The sequence below is a fragment of the Haliotis cracherodii genome, unplaced genomic scaffold (genome assembly GCF_022045235.1).
Source record: "Haliotis cracherodii isolate W230 unplaced genomic scaffold, xgHalCrac1.p SCAF_8, whole genome shotgun sequence".
NCBI lineage: Eukaryota > Metazoa > Mollusca > Gastropoda > Lepetellida > Haliotidae > Haliotis > Haliotis cracherodii.
The window spans coordinates 1,148,884-1,163,785 of NW_027266341.1; positions in this window are offsets into that span (position 1 = coordinate 1,148,884).

The window sequence follows — 14,902 nt, forward strand, 5'->3', positions numbered from 1 at the left end:
TGACAGAATAATTGAGCGAAGACAACGATTCTTGTCGTGTTCTTAAACATCGTGTATAGCTTAATCGCTTGACAGAATAATTGAGCGAAGACAACGGTTCTTGCCGTGTTCTTAAACATCATGTATAGCTTAATCGCTTGACAGAATAATTGAGCGAAGACAACGGTTCTTGTCGTGTTCTTAAACATCGTGTATAGCTTAATCGCTTGACAGAATAATTGAGCGAAGATAAGGATTCTTGCCATTATCTTAAACATTTTGTATAGCTTAATCGCCTGGCAGAATAACTGAGCGAAGACAACGATTCTTGCCGGGATATTGAATATTATGTTTTGATTAATCGCCTGGGAGAATAACGGAGTGAAGACAACAATTCTTGCCGTTGTCTTAAACATCGTGTATAGCTTAATCGCCTGGCAGAGTAACTGGGAGAACACTATATTGTCTTGATCCGGAACATCGTGTATAGCCTCATCGCCTGGCAGAGTAACTGGGAGAACACTATGTTTTTTGTCGTGATCCTGAACATCGTGTATAGCCTCATCGCCTGGCAGAGTAACTGGGAGAACACCATGTTTTTTGTCGTGATCCTGAACATCGTGTATAGCCTCCTCGCCTGGCAGAGTAACTGGGAGAACACTATGTTTTTTGTCGTGATCCTGAACATCGTGTATAGCACAATCGCAAGACAAAATAACTGACCCCAAATCTACAATTCTTGCAGTGATCTCTGATTACAAAATTACTGGGTTAAAGACCCTTTAGCTAGTTCACCCCTGAACGGTACCGGCTGTGGCCTTCTCTGTATTTATAGACGGGGACTTCCAATAAATGCCACGAGAGCAGAAGCCTACAAGATTGAAAATTTTGGAATACCAAACAAGCACAATAAAACTTTTTCTAGTGTTTTGTATTTTCCACTTTTTGTCTTCGTGGTGGTCTTCTGGTGGGGTTTATCCGTGATACCATGACATTTAGGGCTTGTCGTGGGTCATTAAGGGTTAATCAGGGAGGCCCTGTCTTTGATAGCCCATAAAGTGTCAACCACTACGATTCAACGTACTTAAATTGTAGTCCACCCATCAAAGGTGCACACTCCACCTTCTCTGTCGTGATAACGAGTAAACCTTGCAATCTATTATAGCTCATCTAGATGATGTTTAATTCTCCCTTATCAAAATAAAAGAGAAGGAATATCAACAATCTGCATTATATGGTTATATGCATCTGAAAGACGAACCGAAGTGTACGCTTGCTTTAATGGCCTCCACCGAGCCAGTGTTTGTTTAAGATATAAACAACCCGAGGCTCCGTTCCGCGCACATGTTCCCTGACACTGCTGTAGAGGAAGAATGAAACTGCAAATATACACCGGGGGTAAATATTATACGCTTTTAATATCAATATCCATTAAAAGCGATAACATAAAATTTTGCCTAGTGGAAGTAATAAATGGCATCTAAGCTGAAATGCGTTTGTTATTTGACATTTATAAATGTTGATTGATGACGTTTTAATTTGTATACACATTTGACCACCCAAACAGTATAAACATCACACTGTTTCTTCAACTCTTGACCTTGAAATAAAAAGGGCTTTGAAGGTCAAATGAGACTTTAATGTCTTCTTTTTCATACCATTTTGTGTGGTTCCAGTGAAAATAATTGAATATGTATACTTACGATTTTGTTTCTATCATTCGTTAGAACTGTTCACTGTACGTATATTTATCACAATTTCTCTAAATTCTTTAAAGAAGAAGAACGTGTATTGTTGGAAACACCCACACGGGACAGCGTACAAACATTAGAATAATAATTTGGCACATATAATAACATGATATATATTTATAGCATAATGACATTATCACGTGTGGCTTACTTAAAATAGAAAAGTCCATCCAGCTGTAACCATCTATAACAAAAGAATATACCCATAAATAACGCTGACGAGAATACGTATCGACAACAGCAATATCTGGTATCGGTGTCATTTAAAAATATTCTGTCAAGGAACATCGCGTTCATATAAAACAAAATTAAACAAAACGCAGGCAAATGAGAAACAAAAGCAAGACGAAAAGAACCGAAAAAAACCAAATTCAATAAATTAATTGAATTCTAATGAAACGCATGGCTCGTTAACTTCCTCATTCAAACATAATTCAATTTTAAAGTTTACAAAATCACCTAATCGGTCGTAATTGTTTGACCAGTCAACTAAAAATAAATTTGATGTCAATTAAGATATCTGATGATAATTGCAAGTATATCACACCGTATATTTCTGCTCAGCAGATGGCAAAGAAGATTAGCTGATCAGCTCCCGATGATGTGAGTTCAGTTAATTTGCAGTCCCCGCGACTTAGTAACAATGGAGTCAGCGCTAAGTTAACTGGGGGCTGAATAAAGGAAACAGACGATGTTAATTAACCTAACTTTATTAAATAATTCGTTGTTGCCCTTCTCAGCCCTGCAATGTTTGGCACAAACTCGAAAATGAAATAAATCATAATTTATCGCAGGGTCTGGAACAATCGGGGGCGAATGGGGGTTCGAGAGTAATTGACCGTGAAATATAATCACGTGGACCCCACAACACTACCGTGACGTCATCACATCTGGCGCGCCTTTGCACGTGCCCTTGTTCCACGTTATCACCGTGCCGGGAGTCCCAATTACCCTCATGGACACTGTTTTCCTAACCAGTAATTATGCATTCCTTTGGTTCGTAAATCCAACGTCTCGTTTGCCAATCGGACAAATACTCTTGACATTATCTTTTTCTTTCAGTAAATGCGTATTGAAAGAAAGGAAAGTCAACATTTGTGTTTATTTTCTAGAATGATGTTTGTGACGTCATGAAGGACATTAGTGTTTTTACGCAGTTTCACGGCGCAGATGGGTAAATAAAGGCGATAGCTTTAAGGAGAAAGGGCCAGAGTTGGTCTTCGGATATATACACAGCATAGTCCAGGCTTTGCTATTCAGAATACCGCGTTAGGAGAACATGCCTCGTGAAAAATATATACCCGTCCATTTCCGGTTTGAAGTCTCACGGGAATGAGACTATGAACAAGACGAGACTTTAATATCAAACATTGTCTTATTCAGAAAGCTACATTTTGTAAATACAGAGCACATACACTGGCTTCGTACGATGTATGTATGTACAATGCATTGAACCTGGCTCTTCACCTTGAGCGAACGCTTCTACCACCCGCCTACCACTCCGGCCTTAGTCTCATAACCCATGAAGATCCTTGTTACAGAACACGCGACTTTGCTTTTCACAAGAGGCGACTAACGGGATCGGGTGGTCAGGCTTGCTGACTTGGTTGATGCATGTCATATTTTCCCAATTGCGTGGATCGGTGCTCATGATGTCAATCACTGGATTGCCTGACCCAGACCCGTCATTTAGCTGGAATATTGCTGAATGCGGCGTTAAACAACAAACAAATAAACAAGCAAACAAACATAAATAGTCTTATACAGCAATCAACACGATAAATCCTATCTTGTTGTGTAGAGACATCCACTACTGCATTGTTTCAGAATTAGATTGTTACATCCGCGTCTTCATTAAAATCAAAACAGTGAGAGGGTGGGATTTGGAGTGTGTGAGTTTGGATTAACGCCGGATGTGCACAGTATTTCGGTTATAGTACGGTGTGTTTGTTTACTGGGGAGGAAATCCCGAAGTGATGCAGGATGGACGACGGCACGAAGTTTACCAATTTGATGAACGCTACGAGCACGGGTATGATGCTGACACATCTGGAGATATAATCACGGCGAATCTCAGATCGATCCCAAGATCATTGCTTCCTGGCATTGCGGTTGTTCCTTGTACTGGATTCCCAGGCTCCATAATAATCCAACAGAGATGTATTGCTGGGTACGGGAGATCCCTGTTTGAAATATTAACCACAATCTTTAGGACTTTCTTTATATTCACAGAAAGTATTTGTGGAAAGTGGAAATAAGACTTCGTGAATTCTAAAACACACAAAGGATTTGCTTGAGTGTTTGTATGAAAACTTTTGATTTTTCAACTTTGTAAACCACTATCCAACATGAAAAAAATTAAAGGAAAACTTCACTCCATGTTTTATGAGGCAATTGATCCAATCCGGGGTGACCATAGTTACTGTTACATCTCCATGTTAAGAGGTTCAGGGCAATTTATAAAGAAATAAAGCAAATGTTACCTGTAGTTTAATGGGAAAACAATATGAGAAATTTGGGGTAAGAAGCAGGCATCCCCATGGCGACCAATTGTGTTTCCCTCCCTGCTGATCTGTTTCTTTAAGAGGGATGACGTCAACTTTCCAATAGTCAGCTTCCCCTTCATGTGGAGCGACATCCCGGCAGTTCGATGGGAGACGTTTGTAGGATATTTCCAAATCTAACGCACCAGTGACAAATAAGATGTCAGATTCAATTCCCTATTTTGACTTTACTATTGTGTTAACGTGGGGTTTGTCAGGTGAACGACCGATTTGCCTGTGCCTGTGACAGGTGCTACCGGTGAGTCAGGGTACGTTCACCTTTTCGCGAACACCTGGTGTCATCACTTTTTCAACCGATGTATAGTCTCAAAATGGACAATGATTATGGAATGGATTATGATTATGGAAATGCTTGTGTGTCTTTTTTTTGGTTATACATTGACACCTGTACATCCAATCACCTGAAATATTACTAAGTGTATGAACATTTAATATATGCTTCAGAAAGGAGGGGTGAGCACTTTCTACCCAATAACTCGGCCCGTGGGAGAAGGGGCACCTTCTCGCTCCCTCTCTGTACCCTAAACCACGATGTCCCTCGCGAACTTAAATTATTCGTGATGTTCATTGACACATTGCATTGGTTAATTGTGAACTGCTCAGAAGGGCAAGGATAAGTAGGAAGTGCTTAAACGGCAAGAGATAGGTAGCAAGTGCTTAGAAGGTCAGGGATATGTAGGAAGTGCTTAGAGGGTCAGGGATATATAGGAAGTGCTTTGAGGGTCAGGGATATGTAGGAAGTGCTTTGAGGGTCAGGGATATGTAGCAAGTGTTTAAGGGTCAGGGATATGTTGCAAGTGCTTAGAAGGTCAATAGATTCGTATTCCTATATAACTGGTTTATACGACTCCTTTTTCCACGGATATAAAGTATAGAAAGGAACTGCATGTAGGGTTGTCCTGGTTGCGTTTGATATTAAAATTGGCTGGCACCAAATGTAAAAACAATATTTGGCAGATTCTTCTCAATTAGATCAGTCTGTTTTATCCTTAAAATTTGAAAGAAAATTAGAAAATCTTTGTTATGTGAACCGATTCTTTAATAAAGAATTGACTTTCACTTTGAGGTTCATACTTCAAAGAACTCACAAAAAGTGAACTTCAATGTTTACATTTTTATATCACTATTTTATACCTCGAGGGATGTACTACACAATTGCATTTAGTTCGTGTGACTTCATTTTTCCACTGACAGCACACAACACACAACAACCAACTGTAACGCGGAATAAAATAGTTCATCAAAAGAGGTTACATGAACGTGTATATGCTCAAATCGCTCTACAGGAACATCTTTTTCGTTTGGTTACAACGAAAAGATTCAAAATATAACATCAGTAGATGAAAAAAAGCCTGTTAAGAACAAGCGAAGTTGTTAATGAACCGATTACAAGTGTCAGTCATCACTGAGCAATTGGCCGATCATTGAAAGGTGATTATACAGACGTGTAAATGTATAGTTCGTTATAGACTGTCACTTGACAGTCTAGACACGGATTGAGTCCATAGTTTAGATTTGCATATCTTCGTTTTGTTGACGAGGATGGGTGGTAGCGAGGATGTCCTCCACAAGTAGCTGGGCTGCCTGGCGTATCCTAGTGTATGCTAAACCACGAAGTTCACGATTAAAGGGCCTAGTCACAGAAACAACGCTTCTGTATTTATTTATCTATTCATTACGGAATTCCAGGAGTTTCCTCAGGAATGTGGAAGTAGTCCGTCATTTCCAAAACGTACTGAACGTCCAAACTTGTCGTTCAGACACTTATGAACGTCAGTTTCGTGATCATGCGACCGACCTCTCGTCCAATGGAAAAGCCATATCTTGCCAACTTCACATTACAAAACTATTCTTTGATACACGTATTGTAGATCAATCTCCAACACCTCGATTGCACTATCTACACGGCGTATGTACATACGTATATCAGGGTGGTTGGGTAACCTAGTGGTTAAAGCGTTCGCTCGTCACGCCGAAGACCCGGGCTCGATTCCCGACATCGGTACAATATGTGAAGCCCATTTCTAGTGTTATCATTTACGGTGATATTGCTGGAATATTGCTAAAAGCGGCGTAAAACCATACTCACTCACATACATATATCTAAGGTCTCTCTATTTAAGGGATGACTGATATTCAATTGTTTGTGGCCGTGTGCACGAGATGAATAAGTTACCTAATACATGATGCCCCATTGCGGCGATACGAGTCGCCCGACATGGCGGCAGAGCGATTGGAGCAAACAATCGCATTATACCTCGCGGTGAAAAGCGTCATAAATACACGTCTTGGGAAGAAACCCAACCCGAGGTAAATCGTAATAATTCTCACATTGCTGATAAGTAGCCGCAGGGAAGATAGCACCGCGACTGATACACGAACCGCCGTATTTCACGGGCTGCGTCTGGGAGGGGGGTTTGGGGAGAGGGGCAGCAGTGTTTAAAGAACGCTGTTTGAGTCGCACTAGTCGGACATACGATGGTGGTCTAAAACATCAAAACACCCAAACTCTGTGTACAGAATATATACAAGATATACTACAGCGCTTCTAACGACGCTCCCGGGAACGTCTAATGCGTCTTCCGAACATACACAACGTCGCACATTACTACGTTGCCATACGTTTTTACACAATTCAGTGTATATGAACGAGTGAAATTTAATATAGCCATGTGAAGCAATATCGCTTCCAGCATGTCATGACTGCCCGTTGTATATATCGTCTCTTGTAACAAGCCGTGTAATGGCGGTAACTGTACACGCCGGCTGGTCGGAGAGTGCTGCTCAGCAGGATATACCAAGCTCTTAAGAAGGGAAATAGGCAAAATATTCATGAAATATATACATCTGTCCATGATGTCGTGATAATACCCAATACTAGTCTGTCCGGGTTGGAATGGATCTTCAGCAACCCATGCTTGTCGTACAAGGCGACTAACGGGATCGGGTGGTCAGGCTCGCTGACTATGCTTGTCGTACGAGGCGACTAACGGGATCGGGTGGACAGACTCGTTGACTTGGTTAAAGCATGTCAACGTATCCCAATGTCGTGGATCGATGATCATGATGTCAATCACTGGGTTATCTGGTCCAAACTCGATTACTTACAGACCGTCGTCATATAGCTGGAATATTGCTGAGTGCGGCGTTAAAACACAAACAAAGCAAACTGTCTCATGTCCCTCGACCATTTATTTTCCCTTCTGCCCAGCCCTTCTGTGAAAGCTCGACATGTAGCAAGTCTAGATTTTCCTCCGATTCAATACTGACATGGGGAAATAGGACAAACATTCACAAAGCTACGGCACTTCTCTCGTCACGATGTTGTTAAATGTTCTTTAAAAACTAATTTCAACCCATCACACACATCTTACAACAGTGAAACTTTATTGTATTTGTCTTTAAATGCCAAAGCATCTGTAGTTTTGTAACTGGGTCAAGACACGGTTTTAATGCTGACCTGACACTGGACTAAAGCGCGGCTGTTACAAGATATATGGGTCACATCACATGCAAGTTCTTTCATTTGTCTCATTGTGTCCGATGGAAATGCTGTCTGTTTCTATGAGCTCCTTACACAGGCGACGCGCTGTCTAGCGATGCCGCCTGGCTATCTGTCAAACCCTGACTTGGGCGGTCGCGGTCCCATCGTGAATATACACAACTCGCCATCACCAGAGAGTGCCTTGAGAGGCAATCACTACGTCAGCCTCCGCGAAAATAGTTCTGACTCTAGTGTGAGCTCTATCCTGTTCCAATTTCCTTTCTGTAAGCTCCTAACACCTTTTCTGCTATCATTTTGACAGTGTCTGTCATTAAAGGCTGATTGTTACACACTACGGTGAAAAACGGTTATCGTGAGTTATCTCCCCTAATGGAAATGGCTAATCCCGTGATAATGGCGTTGACAAGTACGTTTTATTTCCGGCGTAGAAATATGACCAGAAATAGTTTCGTTTTAACACTTCACTTTCTTTTAAAAGCCTGGCGCCGCGTTTTAACTGTTTGAGATGAATGAGGCGTGTTTGTATGTGTAAACGCTGCTCAATTTATTTAATAACATCTATCACACAGGTCGGCATCAGTTATCCTCTCATCGCTGAAGATCTGTCCGAGAGTATAGATCTTTGAGCGGTTTGTGAACGTTGAAATGCACTTCTTGTAGTCTAGTGGCCATTATGATTTTATATCCCACCCTTTTTACACTGGATCAACACCTTTAAACATTGTTTATTTTCTACACTATTAAAATAGTTTAAGCGAAACAGATTCCATGACCACTGATAATAATGCTTGATATTCTCAGACAACGTATCAAATTTGGATCACAACGAGGGACCGATACCCTAGAGTTGACTCTAAATGTAAGGGTTTTCTACCAGTTTATTCTATCCAGTGTGGTTGATGCATGTCATCGTATCCCCATTCCATATTCATGATGTTAATCACTGGATTGTGTGGTCTAGACTCGATGCTTTACAGACCGCCGTGATATAGCTGGAATATTGCTGAGTGCGGAGTTAAACAACAAACAAACAAACAAACTATCCCAAATATATCTAATAAAGGGATGTATGTTATTAAGGTTATACCCGACGCTGTTATAACCAGCTTGACGTACTACAAGGTGATAACACTGTTATATATATATATATATATATAGGTATCCAGTTGATAACATTGTTATATATATTGGCATCCAGTTGATAACATTGTTGTATATATTGGTATTCAGTTGATAACATTATTGTATATATTCGTATCCAGTAGATAAAATTGTTATGTATATATTTGGTATCCAGTTGATAACATTGTTATATATATCGATATATCGATAGTATCCAATAGATAACTTTGTTATAGTTATATATGGTTTTATTTATATATGTATGTATGTATGTATGTATGTATGTATGTATGTATGTATGTATGTATGTATGTATGCATGTATGTATGTATGTATGTATGTATGTATGTATGTATGTATGTATATTGGTATCCAGTTGATAACATCGTCTATATCTTGGTATCAAGTGGATAACATTGTTGTACATACATATTGGTATCCAGTTGATAACATTGTTATATATATTGGTATCCAGTTGATAACATCGTCTATGTCTGTGTATCACGTGGGTAACATTGCAAATGCTGCTTAGAGTGGTACTGGTTCTCCCGTGAATAAATACACGACTGATCTGAGGAGTTTGCACACGTCAACACAATTTCGTTCTTGCTTTTCAATCTGAAAAATATAAATATACGTGGGCCCTGCACGTGAGCGATATCTTAACGATTTTAAAGAAAGTGGGAAAATATCATTCAGACAATTTAACGCAAAGTGGTCTCATTTAGCCCTTGCTGATAGCGAAGCAGTTGGGTTATTAAATGCTGATGCCTGGGCATATTTTCATTCAGTTTTATCTGTCATTGGCTGAAGAACTTCTGGGTCGCTAATCTTTGTACCACCAGTTTATTACAGCACCTGACAGTAGCAGGGATGGGAGAGCTGCGTGTGTTGATAATAATGATAATATCCCTTCATTGTTCGTGTGGGACAGAGTGATGGTGACGATAGCGTTGATAAAGCTGTACGTGGTTATCTCCCCCTGTCCCGCCCACGTGATTCGATTAGACAGGACTTCCGGCATATTTCACTTTCTGAAAAAGTAATAACTGTCTTTCACCTTCGACCGTTGTAAATATACAACGTCAACACACACACGGCTTTTGAAATTGAGGGTCTATGACTGTCTCTGTTAAACTGTTATCTAAGTACCCATACTTGAGTCAATCAGTAGATAGATCTACATTTCCTATGGAAAATGTTTGGAGACATGTATAAAACATGGTCTGACTTTTTCCGGCACTGTATCTCAAGCGCAGCCTACCCAGGGAACCTGACTGAGCTTCCCGGCTGCCTTAATTATAATAACTAAATGATGTAAGTGATATATTAAATAATATCCCACATAGAACCAGTATGTTACCTGAGAAAGAAACCTGCTCAAAATATGTACCAGTCCTGTCAACTTTTGACTTGACTCGGTCCTGAAGTCTTGTGCATTCCTCTGTTGTACTGGTTTTCAAGGCTCCATAAAAATCTCTAAAAGGGAGATAATGCCGGGTCCAGCAAACGTACCCGAGATCAACCATAATCCGTAATATAGTCAACGAAGGACTTTCTTTATGAGAGAGAGAGAATGTAACGAAGCCGACTTCTTTATTATGAGGAACACAACGTTTTGGAGCACAGTAAACTACGTTTATAACGAACACGCTTAAAACGAACTTTTTTTTGGTCCCGGCCATTTGATGTACATATGCTGTTTACGTGTTGTTGTTTTTTTATAACGAACTACGATTATAACAAACTACAGTTAGTGGTCCTTTTGAGTTCGTTATAATCGTAGTTACTAGTTACTACTTACTCCATCATTAGTTCACTTCTGTCAAACCATCAGGTTCCCCAGCTTCGTACACCACTATCCACCATGACAAACTTCAGGGACAACTTCATTCCTTAATCCACGGGGCATTTGTTACTAACTTGGTGACCATAGATACAGGTAGATGACTATCCTTCAACAGAGGCTTAGTTTGTCAAACATGAAAGTAAATGCCATCTGTTGTTTACTGGACTTCCTCATTGATAACATCTATGTAAAATTCGGGGGAAGACTTGTGCTTCAGGTATATCCATGATTTGATATCGCCCAGCAACCATCAAAAAGCCAATTCCCTTCCACTGACGTACCCACCTGAACTAGAAATAAAAGAGACCAGTGAGACCGCCTCTTCTGTTTCATATTTAGATCTATACATAATGATTAACAAAAACACTCAAGACAAGAAAGACTGTGCAAGATGGATGACTTCAACTTTCCAGTGGTTAATTTTCCCTGTATGTCGAGCAATATTTCAATAGATTCAGCCTTTGTTGTCTGCATTTGATAACGTTTGAGGTAGACTCGAACATGCTTTTCCTACCAAGATTTCACAGAGCGTCATACGACTCCTGCTCAGTAAAGTTTTCATGACATGTGGAAGACATTTCCACATTGACGCATCAGTGACCAAAAGCGAAATGTCCGAAGCAATTCCCTATTTTGACTTGGTGAACAATTGACTTGCCTTTGCATGTGCTTGTGAAGGGTGACACCGGTGGGGGCAGGATACGCGAACCTTTACGCGAACATCTGGTATCATCACTATTCACGTGAGTGAGTGAGAGAGAGAGTGAGTGAGCGGGTTAAAAGGACAAGGAATGCAGTATCTGCATAAGTTAAAAATCAGCAGAACTTTATCGTTCTGAAAGTTAACAGATTTCTTCATATGAATGAGAACTAGACTTTCATTTCAACACATGCCAGCGGTTGACTTTTAATACCATTAAATGTAAACGTGAGGCTAAAGTTTCATGTGACAATTACAGTTTTCTGTGATTTGTTTACCTCGACACTTAACGTCACATTGGCAGTATTCCCTGATACTCCCTCGTCCTTAAACGTCACACTGGCAATATTCCCTGGCGCTCCTTCGACCTTTAACGTCACATTGGCAATATCCCTGATCCTACCTCGTCCTTTAACGTCACATTGGCAATATTCCCTGATCCTCCCTCGTCCTTTAACGTCACATTGGCAATATTCCCTGATCCTACCTCGTCCTTCAACGTCACATTGGCAATATTCCCTGATCCTACCTCGTCCTTCAACGCCACATTGGCAATATTCCCTGATCCGCCCTGGTCCTTTAACGTCACATTGGCAATTTTCCCTGATCCTCCCTCGTCCTTTAACGTCACATTGGCAATATTCCCTGATCCGCCCTGGTCCTTTAACGTCACATTGGCAATATTCCCTGATCCGCCCTGGTCCTTTAACGTCACATTGGCAATTTTCCCTGATCCTCCCTCGTCCTTTAACGTCACATTGGCAATATTCCCTGATCCTCCCTCGTCCTTTAACGTCACATTGGCAATATTCCCTGATCCTAACTCGACTTTTAACGTCACATTGACAATAACGTCACATTGGCAATAATCCCTGATCCCCCCTCGTTCTTTAACGTCACATTGCCAATAACGTCACACTGGCAATAATCCCTAATCTCCCCTCGTCCTTAAACGTCACATTGGCAATATTCCCTGAACCGCCCTTGTCCTTTAACGTCACATTGGCAATATTCCCTGATCCTAACTCGACTTTTAACGCCTCATTGGCAATATTCCCTGATCCTAACTCGACTTTTAACGCCTCATTGGCAATATTCCCTGATCCTCCCTCGTCCTTTAACGTCACATTGGCAATATTCCCTGATCCCCTCTCGTCCTTTAACGCCACATTGGCAATATTCCCCGATCCGCTGGTCTTTTAACGCCACATTGGCAATATTCCCTGGCGCTCCCTTGTCCTTTAACGTCACATTGGCAATATTCCCTGATCCGCCCTGGTCCTTTAACGTCACATTGGCAATATTCCTGATCCCCCCCTCGTCCTTTAACGCAACATTGGCAATATTCCCCGATCCGCTGGTCTTTTAACGCCACATTGGCAATATTCCCTGGCGCTCCCTTGTCCTTTAACGTCACATTGGCAATATTCCCTGATCCCTCTCGTCCTTTAACGTCACATTGGCAATATTCCCTGATCCCCTCTCGTCCTTTAACGCCACATTGGCAATATTCCCTGACCGTCCCTCGTCCTTTAACGTCACATTGGCAATATTCACTGATCCGCCCTGGTCCTTTAACGTCACATTGGCAATATTCCTGATCCCTCTCGTCCTTTAACGTCACATTGGCAATATTCCCTGATCCCCTCTCGCCCTTTAACGTCACATTGGCAATATTCCCTGATCCGCCCTGGTCCTTTAACGTCACATTGGCAATATTCCCTGATCCCCCCCTCGTCCTTTAACGCCACATTGGCAATATTCCCTGGCGCTCCCTTGTCCTTTAACGTCACATTGGCAATATTCCCTGATCCCCTCTCGTCCTTTAACGCCACATTGGCAATATTCCCTGATCCCCTCTGGTCCTTTAACGTCACATTGGCAATATTCCCTGATCCTCTCTCGTCCTTTAACGTCACATTGGCAATATTCCTTGATCCCCTCTCGTCCTTTAACGCAACATTGGCAATATTCCCTGATCCCCTCTCGTCCTTTAACGCCACATTGGCAATATTCCCTGATCCCCTCTGGTCCTTTAACGTCACACTGGCAATATTCCCTGATCCTCTCTCGTCCTTCAACGCCACATTGGCAATATTCCCTGATCCCCTCTCGTCCTTTAACGTCACATTGGCAATATTCCTTGATCCCCTCTCGTCCTTTAACGCAACATTGGCAATATTCCCCGATCCGCTGGTCTTTTAACGCCACATTGGCAATATTCCCTGGCGCTCCCTTGTCCTTTAACGTCACATTGGCAATATTCCCTGATCCCCTCTCGTCCTTTAACGCCACATTGGCAATATTCCCTGATCCCCTCTCGTCCTTTAACGTCACATTGGCAATATTCCCTGATCCGCCCTGGTCCTTTAACGTCACATTGGCAATATTCCTGATCCCCCCCCTCGTCCTTTAACGCCACATTGGCAATATTCCCTGATCCCCTCTCGTCCTTTAACGCCACATTGGCAATATTCCCTGATCCCCTCTCGTCCTTTAACGTCACATTGGCAATATTCCCTGATCCTCTCTCGTCCTTTAACGCCACATTGGCAATATTCCCTGATCCCCTCTCGTCCTTTAACGTCACATTGGCAATATTCCTTGATCCCCTCTCGTCCTTTAACGCCACATTGGCAATATTCCCTGATCCCCTCTCGTCCTTTAACGCCTCATTGGCAATATTCCCTGATCCGCTGGTCTTTTAACGCCACATTGGCAATATTCCCCGTTCTGTGGGCGGGAAGCATTGCCCCCTGTCCTGTCCTGCTTATTCTCCAGAGAGTCAATGTGAGCAACTTGTCATAACAAAAACGAAACTATATAATTCTAACAATAACATTCTATACGTTTGCAATACCGAAACACTCGTTCATGATTCCTTTGATCAACACGCAACATATAAGGTACTTCATTAAACTAATCACTTGTGATTGTTATAAGATGTTGAAAGGATACTGTTTGTGTTAGCGCCATCATGCACAGCGTTGTAAACCATGCCTGACGTGGTGACGGTGCCAGTTTGCGCTCACAGTTTCCACTCAGCTAGTTAGCATGTGTCGAGCATCAAGACAGAAATATGCCGCTTACCAGGCAACTCCTTCAAAGCTTAATTCGCCCATTTCGCTGCCTAGAGGGAGGCGCCCAGAAAAACCCGACCCCAAGGGCGGTTTCGATTACGATGACTTCGCTTCGATCTGTGGCCAACTGACTCAGCCTTGCTAAGTCCTCAACCTGGAAGTAACGATTTATTCAGAATTTTGACGTTCTCGAGAAAATTATCTTATTTACCGTGAGATCGGACGACGGCCAACTTGGGCGAATTGCGCCGCGTCGAGTTTAATTTCTTTATGGAGGCGCTTTACACTGACCACATGGTTATAATTTAATATGGAGGCTTTCAATTGATGTAACAGACTGATTGATAGCGGG